The sequence below is a fragment of the Bombina bombina genome, chromosome 4, assembly GCF_027579735.1.
Source record: "Bombina bombina isolate aBomBom1 chromosome 4, aBomBom1.pri, whole genome shotgun sequence".
Lineage (NCBI taxonomy): Eukaryota > Metazoa > Chordata > Amphibia > Anura > Bombinatoridae > Bombina > Bombina bombina.
In genome coordinates this window covers 512,572,970-512,595,120 of record NC_069502.1, presented here as the reverse complement: position 1 = coordinate 512,595,120, position 22,151 = coordinate 512,572,970, and the positions used below count along the sequence as shown (strand labels likewise).

Genomic DNA, 22,151 nt, shown 5'->3' with positions numbered 1-22,151 from the left:
CGATAACCCTTGAGAGACAATGCTCTGAATCCAATGATTTTGGACAGATTGTATCCAAAAATCCTTGAAAAACCTTAATCTGCCCACTACAAGCTGAGCTGGAATTAGGGCCGCACCTTCATGCGGAGTTAGGGGCTGACTTTGGTTTCCTAAATGGCTTGAATTTATTCCAATTTGAGGAAGGCTTCCAATTGGAAGCAGATTCCTTTGGGTGAGGATTGAGTTTTTGTTCCTTATTCTGACGAAAGGAATGAAAACGGTTAGAAGCCTTAGATTTACCCTTAGGTTTTTTATCCTGAGGCAAAAAAACTAATTTCCCCCCAGTGATAGTTGAAATAATAGAATCCAACTGAGAACCAAATAAATTATTACCTTGGAAAGAAAGAGATAGTAATCTAGATTTAGATGTCATATCAGCATTCCAAGACTTAAGCCACAAAGCTCTTCTAGCTAACACAACTAAAGACATGGGATCTAACATCAATTTTGATAATATCAAAAATGGCATCACAAATAAAATGATTAGCATGTTGCAGTAAGCGAATAACGCTAGATATGTCAGAATCCAATTCATGTTGCGCTAAATTTTCCAACCAGAAAGTTGATGCAGCCGCAACATCAGCAAAAGAAATAGCAGGTCTGAGAAGATGACCTGAATATAAATAGGCATTCCTAAGATAAGATTCAAGCTTCCTATCTAAAGGATCCTTAAAGGAAGTACTATCTTCCATAGGAATAGTAATACGTTTAGCAAGAGTAGAAATAGCCCCATCAACTTTGGGGATTTTTTCCCAAAACTTTATAGATTTTGCTGGTAAAGGATACAATTTTTTAAACCTTGAAGAAGGAATACAAGAAGTACCTGGCTTATTCCATTCCCTAGAAATGATATCACAAATAGCCTCAGGAATGGGAAAAACCCCTGGAGAAACCACAGGAGGTTTAAAAACAGCATTTAAACGTTTATTAGACTGAACGTCAATAGGACTGGTTACCTCAATATCCAAAGTAATTAACACTTCTTTTAATAAAGAACGCATATACTCTATTTTAAATAAATAAGTAGATTTGTCAGTGTCAATGTCTGAGGAAGGATCTTCTGAATCAGATAGATCCTCATCAGAAGAGGATAAATTATTATGTTGTTAGTCATTTGATATTTCATCAGCTAAATGAGAAGTTTTAAAAGACCTTTTACGTTTAATAGAAGGTGGAAATGCAGACAAAGCCTTCACAATAGAATCAGAAACAAATTCTTTAAAATTTACAGGTATATCATGCACATTAGAAGTTGAAGGAACTGCAACTGGCAATGTACTATTACTGATGGAAACACTATCTGCATGTAAAAGTTTATCATGACAACTATTACAAATGACATTCGGTGGACTAATTTCTACAATTTTACAACAAATGCACTTAGCTTTGGTAGAACTGATGTCACGCAGCAATGTTCCAGCAGAAACTTCTGAGGCAGGATCAGATTGGGACATCTTGCACAATGTAAGAGAAAAAACAACATATAAAGCAAAATTATCTATTTCCTTATATGACAGTTTCCGGAATGGGAAAAAATGCAATAGCATAGGCCTCTGATAGCAAAAAGCAAGAGGCAAACATACAAGGTGTGTCACATATGATGCCGGAAATGACGAAGTTGCGTCAAAAATTTTGCGCCAAGATTGACGCAATAAAGTTTAGCATTTGACGCACCCGCTGGCCTAATACCCGCAATAGCAAGAAGTAGTCAATTAAAAAAAAATGACTAAACCCCAGGTAAGAAATAAATTTTTTAAAATGTTTAAATTCCCCAAATATGAAACTGACAGTCTGCTGAAGGAAATACATGAACCTGACTCATGGCAAATATTAGTACAATACATATATTTAGAACTTTATATAAATGCATAAAGTGCCAAACCATAGCTGAGAGTGTCTTAAGTAATGAAAACATACTTACCAAAAGACACCCATTCACATATAGCAGATAGCCAAACCAGTACTAAAAACATAATTTATGCTTACCTGATAAATTCCTTTCTCCTGTAGTGTAGTCAGTCCACGGGTCATCCATTACTTATGGAATATATCTCTTCCTAACAGGAAACTGCAAGAGAATTACCCAGCAGAGCTGCTATATAGCTCCTCCCCTCACATATCATACTCAGTCATTCGACCAAAGCAGACGAGAAAGGAGGAACCATAGGGTACAGTGGTGACTGGAGTTTAATTAAAATTTAGACCTGCCGTAAAAACAGGGCGGGCCGTGGACTGACTACACTACAGGAGAAAGGAATTTATCAGGTAAGCATAAATTATGTTTTCTCCTGTTAAGTGTAGTCAGTCCACGGGTCATCCATTACTTATGGAATACCAATACCAAAGCTAAAGTACACGGATGAAGGGAGGGACAAGGCAGGAACATTAAACAGAAGGAACCACTGCCTGAAGTACCTTTCTCCCAAAAATAGCCTCCGACGAAGCAAAAGTGTCAAATTTGTAAAATTTTGAAAAAGTGTGAAGCGAAGACCAAGTCGCAGCCTTGCAAATCTGTTCAACAGAGACCTCATTTTTAAAGGCCCAGGTGGAAGCCACAGCTCTAGTAGAATGAGCTGTAATCCTTTCAGGAGGCTGCTGTCCAGCAGTCTCATAGGCTAAGCGTATTATGCTACGAAGCCAAAAAGAGAGAGAGGTAGCCGAAGCCTTTTGACCTCTCCTCTGTCCAGAGTAAACGACAAACAGGGAAGAAGTTTGACGAAAATCCTTAGTTGCCTGCAAATAGAATTTCAGGGCACGGACTATGTCCAGATTATGCAAAAGTCGTTCCTTCTTTGAAGAAGGGTTAGGACACAGAGATGGAACAACAATCTCTTGATTGATATTCCTGTTAGTAACTACCTTAGGTAAGAACCCAGGTTTAGTACGCAGGACTACCTTGTCTGAATGAAAAATCAGATAAGGAGAATCACAATGTAAGGCAGATAACTCAGAGACTCTTCGAGCCGAGGAAATAGCCATCAAAAACAGAACTTTCCAAGATAACAGCTTGATATCAATGGAATGTCTTGAAGAACATTAAGAACTAAGTTTAAGCTCCACGGCGGAGCAACAGACTTAAACACAGGCTTAATCCTAGTTAAAGCCTGAACGTCTGGAACTTCAGCCAGACGTTTGTGTAGAAGAATAGACAGAGCAGAAATCTGTCCCTTTAACGAACTAGTAGATAAGCCCTTTTCTAAACCCTCTTGTAGAAAGGACAATATCCTAGGAATCCTAACCTTACTCCATGAGTAACTCTTGGATTCGCACCAATGTAAATATTTACGCCATATCTTATGGTAAATTTTTCTGGTAACAGGCTTCCTAGCCTGTATTAAGGTATCAATAACCGACTCCGAGAAGCCACGCTTTGATAGAATCAAGCGTTCAATCTCCATGCAGTCAGCCTCAGAGAAATTAGATTTGGATGTTTGAAAGGACCCTGAATTAGAAGGTCCTGTCTCAGAGGCAGAGACCACTGTGGACGAGACCACTGTGGACAGGACGACATGTCCACTAGGTCTGCATACCAGGTCCTGCGTGGCCACGCAGGCGCTATCAGAATCACCGAAGCTCTCTCCTGTTTGATCTTGGCAATCAAACGAGGAAGCATCGGGAATGGTGGAAACACATAAGCCATGTTGAAGACCCAAGGGGATGTCAGAGCATCTATCAGCACCGCTCCCGGGTCCCTGGACCTGGATCCGTAACAAGGAAGCTTGGCGTTCTGACGAGACGCCATGAGATCCAGATCTGGTTTGCCCCAACGACGACTCAGTTGAGCAAAGACCTCCGGATGAAGCTCCCACTCCCCCGGATGAAAAGTCTGGCGACTTAGAAAATCCGCCTCCAAGTTCTCCACGCCTGGGATGTAGATCGCTGACAGGTGGTAAGAGTGAGACTCTGCCCAGCGAATTATCTTTGAGACTTCCAACATCGCTAGGGAACTTCTGGTTCCCCCTTGATGGTTGATGTAAGCCACAGTCGTGATGTTGTCCGACTGAAATCTGATGAACCTCAGAGTTGCTAACTGAGGCCAAGCTAGGAGAGCATTGAATATTGCTCTTAACTCCAGAATATTTATTGGGAGGAGTTTCTCCTCCTGAGTCCATAATCCCTGAGCTTTCAGGGAATTCCAGACTGCTCCCCAGCCTAGGAGGCTGGCGTCTGTTGTTACAATCGTCCAATCTGGCCTGCGAAAGGTCATCCCCTTGGACAGATGTGGCCGAGAAAGCCACCATAGAAGAGAATCTCTGGTCTCTTGATCCAGATTTAGTAGGGGGGACAAATCTGAGTATTCCCCGTTCCACTGACTTAGCATGCACAATTGCAGTGGTCTGAGATGCAGGCGCGCAAATGGTACTATGTCCATTGCCGCTACCATTAAGCCGATTACTTCCATGCACTGAGCTACTGACGGGTGTGGAATGGAGTGAAGGACACGGCAAGCATTTAGAAGTTTTAATAACCTGGCCTCTGTCAGGTAAATTTTCATCTCTACAGAATCTATAAGAGTCCCTAGAAAGGGAACTCTTGTAAGTGGTAATAGAGAACTCTTTTCCACGTTCACCTTCCACCCATGCGACCTCAGAAATGCCAGAACTATCTCTGTATGAGACTTGGCAGTTTGAAAACTTGACGCTTGTATCAGAATGTCGTCTAGGTACGGAGTCACCGCTATGCCTCGCGGTCTTAGTACCGCCAGAAGTGATCCTAGAATTTTTGTAAAGATTCTTGGAGCCGTAGCTAATCCGAAGGGAAGAGCTACAAACTGGTAATGCCTGTCTTGGAAGGCAAATCTCAGATACCGATAATGGTCCTTGTGAATCGGTATGTGAAGGTAGGCATCCTTTAGATCCACTGTGGTCATGTACTGACCCTCTTGGATCATGGGAAGGATGGTTCGAATAGTTTCCATTTTGAATGATGGAACTCTTAGAAATTTGTTTAGGATTTTTAAGTCCAAGATTGGCCTGAAGGTTCCCTCTTTCTTGGGAACCACAAATAGGTTTGAATAGAATCCCTGCCCGTGTTCCGTCCGCGGAACTGGGTGGATTACCCCCATTAGTAAGAGGTCTTGTACACAGCGTAGAAACGCCTCTTTCTTTATTTGGTTTGCTGATAACCTTGAAAGATGAAATCTCCCCCTTGGAGGAGAAGTTTTGAAGTCCAGGAGATATCCCTGAGATATGATCTCCAACGCCCAGGGATCCTGGACATCTCTTGCCCAAGCCTGGGTGAAGAGAGAAAGTCTGCCCCCACTAGATCCGTTTCCGGATAGGGGGCCCTCTCTTCATGCTGTTTTGGGGGCAGCAGCAGGTTTCTTGGCCTGCTTGCCCCTGTTCCAGGACTGGTTAACTTTCCAGCCCTGTCTGTAACGAGCAACAGCTCCTTCCTGTTTTGGAGCGGAGGAAGTTGATGCTGCTCCTGCCTTGAAGTTACGAAAGGCACGAAAATTAGACTGTTTGGCCTTTGATTTGGCCCTGTCCTGAGGTAGAGCATGGCCCTTACCTCCCGTAATGTCAGCAATAATTTCTTTCAAGCCGGGCCCGAATAAGGTCTGCCCTTTGAAAGGAATATTAAGCAATTTAGATTTAGAAGTCACGTCAGCTGACCAGGATTTAAGCCATAGCGCTCTGCGCGCTTGGATGGCGAATCCGGAGTTCTTAGCCGTAAGTTTGGTTAAATGCACAACGGCATCAGAAACAAATGCGTTAGCTAGCTTAAGTGTCTTAAGCTTGTTGATTATTTCATCCAATGGAGCTGAGCGAATGGCCTCTTCCAGAGACTCAAACCAGAATGCTGCCGCAGCAGTGACAGGCGCAATGCATGCGAGGGGCTGTAAAATAAAACCTTGTTGAACAAACATTTTCTTAAGGTAACCCTCTAATTTTTTATCCATTGGATCTGAAAAGGCACAACTATCCTCCACCGGGATAGTGGTACGCTTAGCTAAAGTAGAAACTGCTCCCTCCACCTTAGGGACCGTCTGCCATAAGTCTCGTGTGGTGGCGTCAATAGGAAACATTTTCCTAAATATGGGAGGAGGGGTAAAAGGCACACCCGGTCTATCCCACTCCTTGCTAATAATCTCTGTAAGCCTTTTTGGTATAGGAAATACGTCAGTACACACCGGTACTGCATAGTATCTATCCAACCTACATAATTTCTCTGGAATTGCAACCGTGTTACAATCATTCAGAGCCGCTAATACCTCCCCTAGCAATGTGCGGAGGTTCTCTAGCTTAAATTTAAAATTGGAAATCTCTGAATCCAGTCTCCCTGGATCAGATCCGTCACCCACAGAATGAAGCTCTCCGTCCTCACGTTCTGGAAACTGTGACGCAGTATCTGACATGGCTCTCATCTCATCCGCGCGCTCTATCCTTAACCCAGAGCTATCGCGCTTGCCTCTTAATTCTGGCAACTTAGATAATACTTCTGTCATAACAGTAGCCATGTCTTGCAAAGTGATTTGTAAGGGCCTCCCTGATGTACTTGGCGCCACAAAATCACGCACCTCCTGAGCGGGAGGCGAAGGTACTGACACGTGAGGAGAGTTAGTCGGCATAACTCTCCCCTCGTCGTCTGGTGATAATTTCTTTACATGTAAAGATTGACTTTTATTTAAAGTAGCATCAATGCAATTAGTACACAAATTTCTATTGGGCTCCACATTGGCCTTTAAACATAGTGAACAAAGAGATTCATCTGAGTCAGACATGTTTAAACAAACTAGCAATGAGACTAGCAAACTTGGAAATACTTGAAAATTAATTTACAAGCAATATAAAAAACGTTACTGTGCCTTTAAGAAGCACAGAAAAACTGACACAGTTGAAATAACAATGACCAAAATAGTTATAGCAACCAAATTTTCACAGTAAATGTATTAAGTTAGCACAGGATTGCACCCACCAAAATGGATGATTAACCCCTTAGTACCCAAAAACGGATAACAATTATATAATTAACGTTTTTCTCACAGTCAAATACACTGTCACAGGACTGCTGTGCCTGATTACCTCCCTCAAAATGGATTTTGAAGACCCCTGAGCTCTCTAGAGACGATCTGGATCATGGAGGATGAAGTAGACAGATTGTGACTGAATTTTTACTGCGCAAAAAAGCGCTAAAATAGGCCCCTCCCACTCATATTACAACAGTGGGGAAGCTCAGAAACTGTTTCTATGCAGAAAACAAAAATGGCCATGTGGTAAAAATCATGCCCTAATAAGTTTTATCACCAAGTACCTCACAAAAATGATTAACAAGCCAGTAAACGTTTTAAACATACATTTGAAAGTTATGTATTATTAATAAGCCTGCTACCAGTCGTTTTTACTGCCGTTAAGGCTCATACATTATTTCAGTATTAACAGTATTTTCAGAGTCAATTCCATTCCTTAGAAAAATACATTCAGTGTACACACACACACACACACATCAGCCTGATACCAGTCGCTATCACTGCATTTAAGGCTGAACTTACTTTACAATGGTATCAGCAGTATTTTCTCAGTCAATTCCATTCCTCAGAAAATAAATTACTGCACATACCTCATTTGTTGCAGGGGAGCCCTGCATGCTATTCCCCTTCTCTGAAGTTACCTCACTCCTCAGATGAGAAACAGCCAGTGGATCTTAGTTACGTCTGCTAAGACCATAGAAAAAAACCCAGGCAGATTCTTCTTCTAATGCTGCCTGAGAATAAACAGCACACTCCGGTGCCATTTAAAAATAACAAACTTTTGATTGTAGAAATAAACTAAGTTAAAAAAAAAAACACCACAGATCTCTCACAGCTTCCTTTTTAGTTAGGCTGCAAGAGAATGACTGAGTATGATATGTGAGGGGAGGAGCTATATAGCAGCTCTGCTGGGTAATTCTCTTGCAGTTTCCTGTTAGGAAGAGATATATTCCATAAGTAATGGATGACCCGTGGACTGACTATACTTAACAGGAGAAACAGTTATTAGTAGAGGTAATGGTAAATTGAGAGTATATCGTCGATCTGAAAAGGGAGGTAGGAGATGAATCTCTACGACCGATAACAGAGAACCTATGAAATAGACCACCGTTAGGGAAATCATTGTATTCAAATAAGTGATACTCCCTTCACGTCCCTCTGACATTCACTGTACTCTGAGAGGAATCGGGCTTCAACAATGCTGAGAAGCGCATATCAAAGTAGAAATCTTAGCACAAACTTACTTCACCACCTCCACAGGAGGCAAAGTTTGTAAAACTGAATTGTGGGTGTGGTGAGGAGTGTATTTATAGGCATTTTGAGGTTTGGGAAACTAGCTCATGGACTCTTGCCAATTACATGAAAGAAATAACATATACCTATTCACAAAGCAATAGTATTAAATGTTGCTATTGTATATAGTCCTAACACATAGGTTAAAAAACTATTTGCGCAATGGAGGGCAAATAATTTTTTTTGAGATGAAATGGAGCACTATTGTCCCCACTTTCATACAATATACAAATTTACAACATACAAATATGCAGTATTAAATCACAAGTATAAAAACCTTTTAAAAAACTAAAAATCATATAATACTCTGATAAATGAAGAGCGAGAGAAACTGCAAACACTTGCCTGGCCAGACTCTGTGTATACGTTACCACTACTAGTTTCAGGGCCACGCCCCTTCCTCAGGTGTTCTCGCTCTTCATTTATCAGAGTATTACATGATTTTTATTTTTTTTAAATGTTTTTATACTTGTGATTTAATACTGCATATTTGTATGTTGCAAATTTGTGTGGGGACAATAGTGCTCCATTTCATCTCAAAAACTTTCATTTGCCCCCCATTGTGCAAATCGTTTTTTAACCTATGTGTTAGGACTATATACAATAGCAACATTTAATACTATTGCTTTGTGCTTTGTGAATAGGTATATATTATATCTTTTTAAATGTTCTAAGACATGGTCTGTCAGTAAAATAAAGTGTTTTTTTCTACACATTGTGTATTTCTAGTTTATATTTGCTATATACAGCTCTGTTTATATACTCTCATATAAACAGATATGACCATCGCATAACATAACAGGATTACAAATTTGCATGACTGAATTTCAAATAAGACGCTAAGGTGGGCGGTCTACATTGACTAAGAACGTATTTAAGGGAAGCTTCCAGTGGGCGTGGATATTCCTCTGACGAAGCGGTGACACAACCGTGAAACGCGTAAGGCCACGCCCACCTTGCGTCTGTCTTTGTGGAACAGCGATCAGCTGTGGTTATATCTGCACGGACCATTTTGCTAATGAGAGATTGTGCTCCAAAAAAACTCCTACCAAAAGGGATGTGAGTGGAACAAGAGACCGGGAGAAATACTTGTCCAGATCTCGAGTTACAGACAGCGACACCCGGCATTCAGGTTGAATTGGTCCTGACTTTTTGGACTAAGCACTTTCACAGCAAGCGGTTCTGAGCGAAACCTTCAAACTACATGCTCAAACATACCTCACAAGTTTGAGGTTGACTCTTGTGAGTAGATACCCTACGGGGGAGCTGTTTTAATATACACTTGTATTATTGTTTAAATTAAATTGATTTGCACTATGTAGGTGCCTTTGTGCGCTTTCTTTCTCACTTTTCTTTAGATTTCTACCTTACTCCGTGAGATTCCGGAGGATTAATAAGACACAGCAGCCGACACCTACAATTGATCTGCACTATTACGTGGGATCCAACCAATTTATCCTTTTTATTGTGATTTATAATCTTACCATTACATATTTTATTCTGTTGTATATTTCAATGAACCAATATTATTTGAATATTTGAATGTTTTGATTTTGGTATCATCCAGATATTTATATTGTAAAAAAAAAAAAAAAAAAAAGGTTTATTTAGAGCGCAGTTCTGTGTTTTGAAAGAGGGGTTTTTTAACCCTTTGACATACACGCTTTTTTTGTTTCATATATATATATATATATATACACACACACACACATATATATTTTTATCTTATTTTTTTAATTATTATTTTTTTTTTTTTAATTATTTTTTTATTGAAGTTAAGACACATATCATCACAACAAGAACTCGCCCTCAGGCCAAAGTTACAACAAAGAGATTAATACATTGTCTATACATAGGCATTGTTGAGAAAACAGTAGGCATATATAGCAAGAGAAAATACATTTTGAAATCTGGTTTTGAAGATAGACAGTATCTTGGGCGAGATTAAATAAAACTTCATTTTATAATATATTATCAGCGTATGAGCTCCACATTCTAATAGTATTTTACCTAAGACCAAAATATCAGTCTGTGGAGGGTCAACATAAATATCAGCCACTCTTGGGCCGAGGTTAATAGGGGGGTGGGGGATATTCAGCGGGTAAGCACCGCTATACGCATAGGGAAAGGGGTGGGGGGGACGGAGCCATAAATATAGGAACTAGCAGGGCATAATACAGCATGCTGGGTTAACTTATAAGCAACAAACTGAACATGGATTTATTTCAGGCTATTATGGATATTAGAGTTCTCCCCTCCAGGAAAGCGATTAATACAAAATATAAAACACCAGTAGGCAAGGGATCGCCGAGAACCTTTGAGAAAAACATAATAAGATAAGAGAGAAACTAGGTGACATTATATATCAAACAAGTTTGAATTGACAGAGAGTACTCTATTTAGACAGACCGAACTATCAACCTGAGATACAATGATAGAGCATATACACTTCATTAAATACCTATAGTGGATGAGGGCTTTTGGAGTTTGGATCTTAATTGTGGTAGGTGTCTGAGACCAAGTTCTCACCACTGGAGAGGTCATGATATCTCACTCCCAGACTACTGAATTATCATCAAAGATGTCAGCTATCTAGAAATATAGTCTAGTACCTGCTTCACTTAATAATTTGTGCGGCATGCGTGTCTCCATGACGAAAATAAAGCAGCTAACCCATATAATATGAATATAGAGCTTACAGTTACGTAGGAGCTGTTCTCCTGAAAGAAAAACAATATAAAATATGTTCTACAACTGACGCCATAATATGGTAGAGTGAGCAAGTAATGGTACATTCTCAGAGGTTAAGGAATTAGTGTATATGGATATGGAGTTTGATATAAATACTAGAACGCAATAACCTCAAAAGTGTATGACTATGAGCTATAATAAAGAAGAGAAGAGTGGGTGTTAGTAAGGACTAACACATGTTAAGACCCACGGTTATGTCAAACAGCTTTTTAGTAAGGTATAATATACCCAAATCAAGGTTACTACACACTAACACACAATAATGACAATAATAACAAGGGTGCATGGAAATAATGAGATTATCAACTGTGTTAGCTGGGTGAGCTTTAGGGGTATCCACTGCTTAAATCTAAGCCCCCAGTGCAAGTGAATGAGTATAAGTGATATATACCCTATATTCTAGGAGAAATTTACATAACAGAATATAAACATATACCAAGGTAGAGCAATAAAAGTTATTGAATAGTAATTTAAACAGTTAAACTAACATTAACCTAGGTACATTTTAACATAAAGATATATACAACATTTGATAGGCAAAGGAATTATACCATAATTAAACCCATCTAAATATGACTCTCACAAGCACAACGTTCATCAGTCTCTGTGTTGGCTCAAACTATAGAGTGAGACTAATAAATCTGGGGTTCTTTCCTTATGTAGAGAATAGCGAACCATCTCTTTTAAAGCTTATACATCATGTGCTTTGTACAATAGAGCTGTCCGCTAGTAATGTGAGCGAGTCAATACAGAATGGGCTACTAAGACTTGCTAGACTGCAATGTCCGTGGTAAACTTGCAGAATCTATGAAAACAGAAGAGGCCAGCTGCAGAGTATGACGAATGGGGCCTCCAAACCTGCGTGTGATCTAGCCTACTCCGCATCTCTGAGGCTCAGCTATAGGGAGCACGGTAAACTGTCTATCTCTTTGGCCCAACAAAGCTGGATACAAATGCTGCCTGGCTGGGCTATCATACATTACCATGTATAAAGTTCCCCAGGATGTAGTAGGATACCATGACCCTCGGTCCGTTTCCTTGTGGGCTCTTCTGATAAGGAGAAGCATCTGCGGGAGGGAGAGGTGGTGAGCTGTGCCCTCGCGGGAAGAAGACATGTCTGCAGTCCAGGCTTTTCTCCCCCCCTCTGGAGATGTCTTAGTTAGGATGTGGGCATTCGCTGCTGAGCGCGTACAGCACTCATCCACATCTTCCTGGCTCTTGATCGCTTCAAATGCCAGAGCTGTTTGGGAGCATAGGTAGTGAGAAGGGGAGAGCTGAAGGTGGCGTCCGGCAGCGGTCCGGATGGGCCTTATGAAATCTATAACTGCAGCCGTAGTGTAGGATGTCGCCTCAGAATACAGCAGCATCGAGTCGCTATTTGCTGGCTCCTGCAGGGTGCTAGCTGAGACACGAGCAGGTAGTCCTTCCTGAGTGTGTCGATGCAGTTTCCCAGCTGGCAAAGAGTCTGCTATCTGATTTTCCTCAGGGGTGTCATAGGCGATCAGGGAAGTAGCGCCATCTTTGTTGCGCATTTCCATAAGGGTAGTCTTTAAGCCGTGGAAGTTTCTGTCGGCTTTACTGCTTATGCCCTCCAATAAAGATTTAAGGGATGCTGAGAGCTTCTCCATTTTGAGAGTAGCACAGTAGACTTATTAGTCAGCTAGGTGTGGGACCGGGTGTTAGGCCAGTCCGTCTCACGGGTATTTGACAGTCCTGATACCGAACTCCCTGGTGCGGTTGTAGCTGGCTGGTGGTTTTCTATATCAGCTATTTTATTTTATTTTGAGCCCAAACTTGAAGTCCATGTCCTAATGTGTATGCCAGGGTCAGGATACAGGCTATTTAGGTACTAAGTATGCCATATAAAATAATTTTAATAATCTGCCTTCAGGAGCTCTGTAGAGGCACGTCTTGCTAGCTTGGCGGTTGGCTCCGCCCCCCCTTAATTATTATTTTTGACAGTAAAAGTTTTTTTTTTTTATAAAAACAATGAAAAAAAACTTTGTGGGACACTTTGTAGCACTGATCTCTGCCTCTCTAACCTCAGATCACACTGAACAAAGAGAGAGGCACAGGTAGTGCAGACTGCCAATCATTGGCTGTCACATTGTATCAGTCACTGCAATGTAATGTTACAATTGGCTTCTGGGGGACTGCCTAAATTGCCAGGCAAGTCCTAGCATTGGATCCAGGGCCGTCTTTAATATTGACTGGACCCTGGGCAAAAATTTTCTTGGGCCCCCCCAATGCAATTTCGCTCTCCACCCCAACATTCCAAAAAACAACTAAATCAAATTTTTTTTGATTATTAGCCCAGCAGTGGATTATCCACTGCTGAGCTAATCATTTAAAAAAATGAAATAAATTGCAATATGTGAAACTGGACCTAAGCAGTATTAATAAGTAAATAAATATATAAATTCCTCCACTGTGGATTCATTTAATATTCTTTTGAATGTGATTCTGGTGTGAGGTTAGCTAGTTAAAGAGATTTAGGGCAGCAACAGGAGCAAAGCAAGGTAAAGACTGAGGAGGAAGCATGGAGGTGCAGTATAAGTTTACTGAATGGAACAGCAGAACTACTATGGGAAGCTGTAAAATCTGAGACAGTGAGAAAACAAACTATAAAAATAAACCTTACATTAATGTGTGAAGTATCAGCATATGTCACTTCTTTGCTAGAAACAAGTTCCCTCTCACCCTGCACTAGACAATGCTGCATGGGGAGGGGTGTGTGTGCACTCACTTATTCTTCCCACTAACACCTTTCTACAAAGCACTGTTCCCCTAACAAACTTCAGTTAGTTGATCTTAGGGCCACAGCAGAAAGAGCAGGGCTAAGGGGACCAGCAGACTGGATGCTGTCTGTCCAAGGCTGCATGGATACAGTATGAGATGAGTCACACAGCCTCAAGACTGAAGAGAGCAGTGTATGCAGCTGCACAGATTCTCAAATCCTCACGTGCTTGCCGCTCCAGCTTTCTGCTGCATGCACCTACAGTCAGCCTTATCCAGAAACAATCCCTACCACCAGAGAAGTTACCTGGTAACATTGGTAACCCCAGTAGGACTTCTTATAATGCAGTGGGAATGGCTGGATGCCGAGTTAGGACTTTGCATTCAGTGCTGCACATTGCACATCTAAAACAGCACATAGCAATAGCTTGGCATGTTACATGACACAGGCACGGTCTGGCATAGTTTTTAAAAAAAAATAACTATAAGCAGAGTACTTTTGACTGTGACAGTATTAGGACTGAATGTGTGTGTTCCCCATGTCACATCAGCAGTCTGGTATGAACCATAAAAAAAAACCAAAAAAAAAAACATAATTTATGCTTACCTGATAAATTCCTTTCTTCTGTTGTGTGATCAGTCCACGGGTCATCATTACTTCTGGGATATAACTCCTCCCCAACAGGAAATGCAAGAGGATTCACCCAGCAGAGCTGCATATAGCTCCTCCCCTCTACGTCAGTCCCAGTCATTCGACCAAGAATCAACGAGAAAGGAGTAACCAAGGGTGAAGTGGTGACTGGAGTATAATTTAAAAGATATTTACCTGCCTTAAAAACAGGGCGGGCCGTGGACTGATCACACAACAGAAGAAAGGAATTTATCAGGTAAGCATAAATTATGTTTTCTTCTGTTATGTGTGATCAGTCCACGGGTCATCATTACTTCTGGGATACCAATACCAAAGCAAAAGTACACGGATGACGGGAGGGATAGGCAGGCTCATTATACAGAAGGAACCACTGCCTGAAGAACCTTTCTCCCAAAAATAGCCTCCGAAGAAGCAAAAGTGTCAAATTTGTAAAATTTGGAAAAAGTATGAAGCGAAGACCAAGTTGCAGCCTTGCAAATCTGTTCAACAGAGGCCTCATTCTTAAAGGCCCAAGTGGAAGCCACAGCTCTAGTGGAGTGAGCTGTAATTCTTTCAGGAGGCTGCTGTCCAGCAGTCTCATAGGCTAAACGTATTATGCTACGAAGCCAAAAAGAGAGAGAGGTAGCAGAAGCTTTTTGACCTCTCCTCTGTCCAGAATAAACGACAAACAGGGAAGAAGTTTGGCGAAAATCTTTAGTTGCCTGCAAGTAGAACTTGAGGGCACGAACTACATCCAGATTGTGTAGAAGACGTTCCTTCTTTGAAGAAGGATTTGGACACAAAGATGGAACAACAATCTCTTGATTGATATTCCTGTTAGTGACTACCTTAGGTAAGAACCCAGGTTTAGTACGTAGAACTACCTTGTCTGAATGAAAGATCAGATAAGGAGAATCACAATGTAGGGCTGATAACTCAGAGACTCTTCGAGCCGAGGAAATAGCCATTAAAAATAGAACTTTCCAAGATAACAATTTTATATCAATGGAATGAAGGGGTTCAAACGGAACACCCTGTAAAACGTTAAGAACTAAGTTTAAACTCCATGGCGGAGCAACAGCTTTAAACACAGGCTTGATCCTAGCTAAAGCCTGACAAAAGGCCTGGACGTCTGAATTTTCTGACAGACGCCTGTGTAACAAGATGGACAGAGCTGAAATCTGTCCCTTTAATGAACTAGCTGATAAACCCTTTTCTAAACCTTCTTGTAGAAAGGACAATATCCTAGGGATCCTAACCTTACTCCAGGAGTAACGTTTGGATTCGCACCAGTATAGGTATTTACGCCATATTTTATGGTAAATCTTTCTGGTAACAGGCTTCCTAGCCTGTATCAGGGTATCAATAACCGACTCAGAAAAACCACGTTTTGATAAAATCAAGCGTTCAATTTCCAAGCAGTCAGTTTCAGAGAAGTTAGATTTTGATGTTTGAATGGACCCTGTATCAGAAGGTCCTGTCTTAGAGGTAGAGACCAAGGCGGACAGGATGACATGTCCACTAGATCTGCATACCAAGTCCTGCGTGGCCATGCAGGCGCTATTAGAATCACTGATGCTCTCTCCTGTTTGATTCTGGCAATCAATCGAGGAAGCAGCGGGAAGGGTGGAAACACATAAGCCATCCTGAAGTTCCAAGGTGCTGTCAAAGCATCTATCAGAACCGCTCCCGGATCCCTGGATCTGGACCCGTAGTGAGGAAGTTTGGCGTTCTGGCGAGACGCCATGAGATCTATCTCTGGTTTGCCCCAACGTCGAAGTATTTGGGCAAAGACCTCCGGATGAAGTTCCCACTCTCCCGGATGAAAAGTCTGGCGACTCAAGAAATCCGCTTCCCAGTTCTCCACTCCCGGGATGTGGATTGCTGACAGGTGGCAAGAGTGAGACTCTGCCCAGCGAATTATCTTTGATACTTCCATCATTGCTAGGGAGCTTCTTGTCCCTCCCTGATGGTTGATGTAAGCTACAGTCGTGATATTGTCCGACTGAAACCTGATGAACCCCCGAGTTGTTAATTGGGGCCAAGCCAGAAGGGCATTGAGAACTGCTCTCAATTCCAGAATGTTTATTGGAAGGAGACTCTCCTCCTGATTCCATAATCCCTGAGCCTTCAGAGAATTCCAGACAGCGCCCCAACCTAGTAGGCTGGCGTCTGTTGTTACAATTGTCCAGTCTGGCCTGCTGAATGGCATCCCCCTGGACAGGTGTGGCCGATAAAGCCACCATAGAAGAGAATTTCTGGTCTCTTGATTCAGATTCAGAGTAGGGGACAAATCTGAGTAATCCCCATTCCACTGACTTAGCATGCACAATTGCAGCGGTCTGAGGTGTAGGCGTGCAAAAGGAACTATGTCCATTGCCGCTACCATTAAGCCGATCACCTCCATGCATTGAGCTACTGACGGGTGTTGAATGGAATGAAGGACACGGCATGCATCTTGAAGCTTTGTTAACCTGTCTTCTGTCAGGTAAATCTTCATTTCTACAGAATCTATAAGAGTCCCCAAGAATGGAACTCTTGTGAGAGGAAAAAGAGAACTCTTCTTTTCGTTCACTTTCCATCCATGCGACCTTAGAAATGCCAGAACTAACTCTGTATGAGACTTGGCAGTTTGAAAGCTTGAAGCTTGTATTAGAATGTCGTCTAGGTACGGAGCTACCGAAATCCCTCGCGGTCTTAGTACCGCCAGAAGGGCACCCAGAACCTTTGTGAAGATTCTTGGGGCCGTAGCCAATCCGAATGGAAGAGCTACAAACTGGTAGTGCCTGTCTAGGAAGGCAAACCGTAGATACCGGTGATGATCTTTGTGAATCGGTATGTGAAGGTAAGCATCTTTTAAATCCACTGTGGTCATGTACTGACCCTTTTGGATCATGGGTAAGATTGTCCGAATAGTTTCCATTTTGAACGATGGAACTCTTAGGAATTTGTTTAGAATCTTTAAATCTAAGATTGGCCTGAAAGTTCCCTCTTTTTTGGGAACCACAAACAGGTTTGAGTAGAACCCTTGTCCTTGTTCCGACCGCGGAACCGGATGGATCACTCCCATTAATAACAGATCTTGTACACAGCGTAGAAACGCTTCTTTCTTTATCTGGTTTGTTGACAACCTTGACAGATGAAATCTCCCTCTTGGGGGAGATAATTTGAAGTCTAGAAGGTATCCCTGAGATATGATCTCTAGCGCCCAGGGATCCTGAACATCTCTTGCCCAGGCCTGGGCGAAGAGAGAAAGTCTGCCCCCCACTAGATCCGGTCCCGGATCGGGGGCTCTCGGTTCATGCTGTCTTTGGGGCAGCAGCAGGTTTCCTGGCCTGTTTGCCCTTGTTCCAGGACTGGTTAGGCTTCCAGCCTTGCCTGTAACGAGCAACAGCTCCTTCCTGTTTTGGTGCAGTGGAGGTTGATGCTGCTCCTGTTTTGAAATTCCGAAAGGGACGAAAATTAGACTGTCTAGCCTTAGCTTTGGCTTTGTCTTGAGGTAGGGCGTGGCCCTTACCTCCTGTAATGTCAGCGATAATTTCTTTCAAACCGGGCCCAAATAAAGACTGCCCCTTGAAAGGTATATTAAGTAATTTGGACTTAGAAGTAACATCAGCTGACCAGGATTTTAGCCACAGCGCCCTACGTGCCTGTATGGCGAATCCTGAGTTCTTAGCCGTAAGTTTGGTTAAATGTACTACGGCCTCCGAAATGAATGAATTAGCTAGTTTAAGGACTCTAAGCCTGTCCATAATGTCGTCTAGCGTAGATGAACTAAGGTTCTCTTCCAGAGACTCAATCCAAAATGCTGCCGCAGCCGTAATCGGCGCGATACATGCAAGGGGTTGCAATATAAAACCTTGTTGAACAAACATTTTCTTAAGGTAACCCTCTAATTTTTTATCCATTGGATCTGAAAAAGCACAGCTATCCTCCACCGGGATAGTGGTACGCTTAGCTAAAGTAGAAACTGCTCCCTCCACCTTAGGGACCGTTTGCCATAAGTCCCGAGTGGTGGCGTCTATTGGAAACATCTTTCTAAATATTGGAGGGGGTGAGAACGGCACACCGGGTCTATCCCACTCCTTAGTAACAATTTCAGTTAATCTCTTAGGTATAGGAAAAACGTCAGTACTCGCCGGTACCGCAAAGTATTTATCCAACCTGCACAGTTTCTCTGGTATTGCAACGGTGTTACAATCATTGAGAGCTGCTAAGACCTCCCCTAGTAATACACGGAGGTTCTCCAATTTAAATTTAAAATTTGAAATATCTGAATCCAATCTGTTTGGATCAGAACCGTCACCCACAGAATGAAGCTCTCCGTCCTCATGCTCTGCAAGCTGTGACGCAGTATCAGACATGGCCCTAGTATTGTCAGCGCACTCTGTTCTCACCCCAGAGTGATCACGCTTGCCTCTTAGTTCTGGTAATTTAGACAAAACTTCAGTCATAACAGTAGCCATATCATGTAATGTTATCTGTAATGGCCGCCCAGATGTATTAGGCGCCAAAATATCACGCACCTCCCGGGCGGGAGATGCAGGTACTGCCGCGTGAGGCGAGTTAGTCGGCATAACTCTCCCCTCGCAGTTTGGTGAAATTTGTTCACATTGTACAGATTGACTTTTATTTAAAGTAGCATCAATACAGTTAGTACATAAATTTCTATTGGGCTCCACCTTGGCATTGGAACAAATGACACAGATATCTTCCTCTGAGTCAGACATGTTTAACACACTAGCAATAACTTGCAACCTGGTTATAATCTTTTTTAGCAAAAACGTACTGTGCCTCAAAGAGGTACTAAACGATTAAAATGACAGTTGAGATAATGAACTGAAAAACAGTTATAGCATCAAACTTTAAAACAACACAACTTTTAGCAAAGGTTTGTTCCCATTAGTAAAATAACAATAATTAAATTTGACATAAAAATTACAGAGCAACGTTTTTATTCACAGTCAATATGAAATTCTCACAGCTCTGCTGAGAGAATATACCTCCCTCCAAAGAAGTTTGAAGACCCCCTGAGATCTGTCAGAGATGAACCGGATCATGCAGGAAATATAAGAGTAGCTGACTGGAAATTTTTGATGCGTAGCAAAGAGCGCCAAAAACGGCCCCTCCCTCTCATACACAGCAGTGAAGAGAAACGAAACTGTCACAATTAAAAGCAAACAACTGCCAAGTGGAAAATAATGCCCAAATATTTATTCACTCAGTACCTCAGCAATGTAAACGATTCTACATTCCAGCAAAAACGTTTAACATGATAAATACTTATTAAAAGGATTAGTGACCTTTAACAGAGTAGTTCCGGTGAAATACCATCCCCAGAATACTGAAGTGTATACATACATGTCATTATAACGGTATGGCAGGATTTTCTCATCAATTCCATTCAGAAAATAAAAACTGCTACATACCTCAATGCAGATTCATCTGCCCGCTGTCCCCTGATCTGAAGCTTTTACCTCCCTCAGATGGCCGAGAACAGCAATATGATCTTAACTACTCCGGTTAAAATCATAGTAAAAAACTCTGGTAGATTCTTCTTCAAACTCTGCCAGAGAAGTAATAACACGCTCCTGTGCTATTGTAAAATAACAAACTTTTGATTGAAGTCATAAAAACTAAGTATAATCACCATAGTCCTCTCACACATCCTATCTAGTCGTTGGGTGCAAGAGAATGACTGGGACTGACGTAGAGGGGAGGAGCTATATGCAGCTCTGCTGGGTGAATCCTCTTGCATTTCCTGTTGGGGAGGAGTTATATCCCAGAAGTAATGATGACCCGTGGACTGATCACACATAACAGAAGAAAACAACTTTTTTTTTTAGGACTCTTGGGCCCCTCAACAGAAACTGGGCCCTGGGCAGCTGCCCCTTTTGCCCTGTGTTAAAGACGGTCCTGATTGGATCCATCGTGGCAAATATAACATGGGGGGAGCCATAGAAGTTAGGGCGTTCCATGCCATCCCAACATCGTTAAAGCCCAGCGTTTTAAGGACAGCATGGAATATCGTAACAATGGGAAAGGGTTAAGGAGACATGGTAGCTGTGCCAGAAATGAATATAAGAAACATCATCTATGTAATTAGAGCTTTTCACTTTAAACTTTGGATTTTTTTTTTTTATCTAACAGAAAACAAGTTTAAAAATCAACATTTTACAATCCTACAGTGCCTGTAAATGTTCCTTGGGTGTGTTCTGAGCACAAAACAAAAGTGTTACTCGCTTTCTAGAAAGCGATTTAGCCGTTGCATTAAAAATATGAAGAGTAGATATCGCTAAGGATTTTAAAGTAAACATTACATTTTAAAATGTGGGCACTTATGTAAAGTTTTTTTTTTACATTTGTTTTCAGCACTACATCTTTTTAATACGTGTTTAAGTTAATCCTGGTGCCGCAAAAAAAAGTACCAAAAAAATGTTCAAAGCTGAATATGACCAGTCCTTTAACAATAAAAGCTATTAGGTTGATTAGTTTCTACAAGACTGAGCTGTCACTCTGATGTTTCATTTTACAAATGGCAGAGTAAGTGTGAACAGCAAACTTAAGGGGACACGAAACACCAAAACATTTTTCTTTCATGATTCAGACAGAGTATTTGATTTTAAACAGCTTTCCAATTTACTTCTATTATGTAATTTATTTTATCTCTTGATATCGATTGTTGAAAAGGATACCTAGGTAGGCTCAGGAGCTACTGACAGGTGACTCATGTATGTATGTATATATATATATATATATATATATATATATATATATATATATATATATATATACACGCACACACCCCTCATGTTATTGGCTTAACCATCTATTTAGCTATTCAACAAATGATACCAGGAAAATCAAGCAAATTACATGATAGAAGTAAATTGGAAAGTTGTTTAAAATGGCTTGCTCTATCTGAATCTTGAAAGAAACTTTTTGGGTTCCATTTCCCTTTGATGCTTAAATGCCTGATTTCTGTACTGTACAGAGGAAAGTTCTTTGAAACAGATGCGGTTTCATTTTTACCTTTGTTAACATGCTTCACTGGGATCCACAGTATATTAAAAACAAAAAAACAAAGGGTAAGAACTGGCTGAATCTGCATATTGCATACATTAAATACATTTTATAGAGATTGCTTTCACTGCACCTGTCTGTTATATGCATGAGTCTGTCTATTATCCCTGCCTCTGTGAATGTGTGCATATGTGAGTATCTTTCCCTGTTTCACTGTGTGTGTATAACCCGGCCTAAGCTTGTAGACATTTCAATAATCAATATTATTATTTAACTGTATAAGTATATACAGTAGAGTTTAATTACTAATACAAGTGTATAATAGAATATTATTATTTAACTGTATAAGTATATACAGTAGAGTTTAATTACTAATACAAGTGTATAATAGAATATTATTATTTAACTGTATAAGTATATACAGTAGAGTTTAATTACTAATACAAGTGTATAATAGAATATTATTATTTAACTGTATAAGTATATACAGTAGAGTTTAATTACTAATACAAGTGTATAATAGAATATTATTATTTAACTGTATAAGTATATACAGTAGAGTTTAATTACTAATACAAGTGTATAATAGAATATTATTATTTAACTGTATAAGTATATACAGTAGAGTTTAATTACTAATACAAGTGTATAATAGAATATTATTATTTAACTGTATAAGTATATACAGTAGAGTTTAATTACTAATAC

The 22,151-nt window shown here is 40.9% G+C and overlaps 1 protein-coding gene across 5 annotated transcripts in view; it reads right to left on the bottom strand.

The window, feature by feature from the left end:
* Nucleotides 1–22,151, bottom strand: part of FAM135A (family with sequence similarity 135 member A) — a 672,026-nt gene that overhangs the window by 50,592 nt on the left and 599,283 nt on the right. The window lies entirely within an intron of this gene.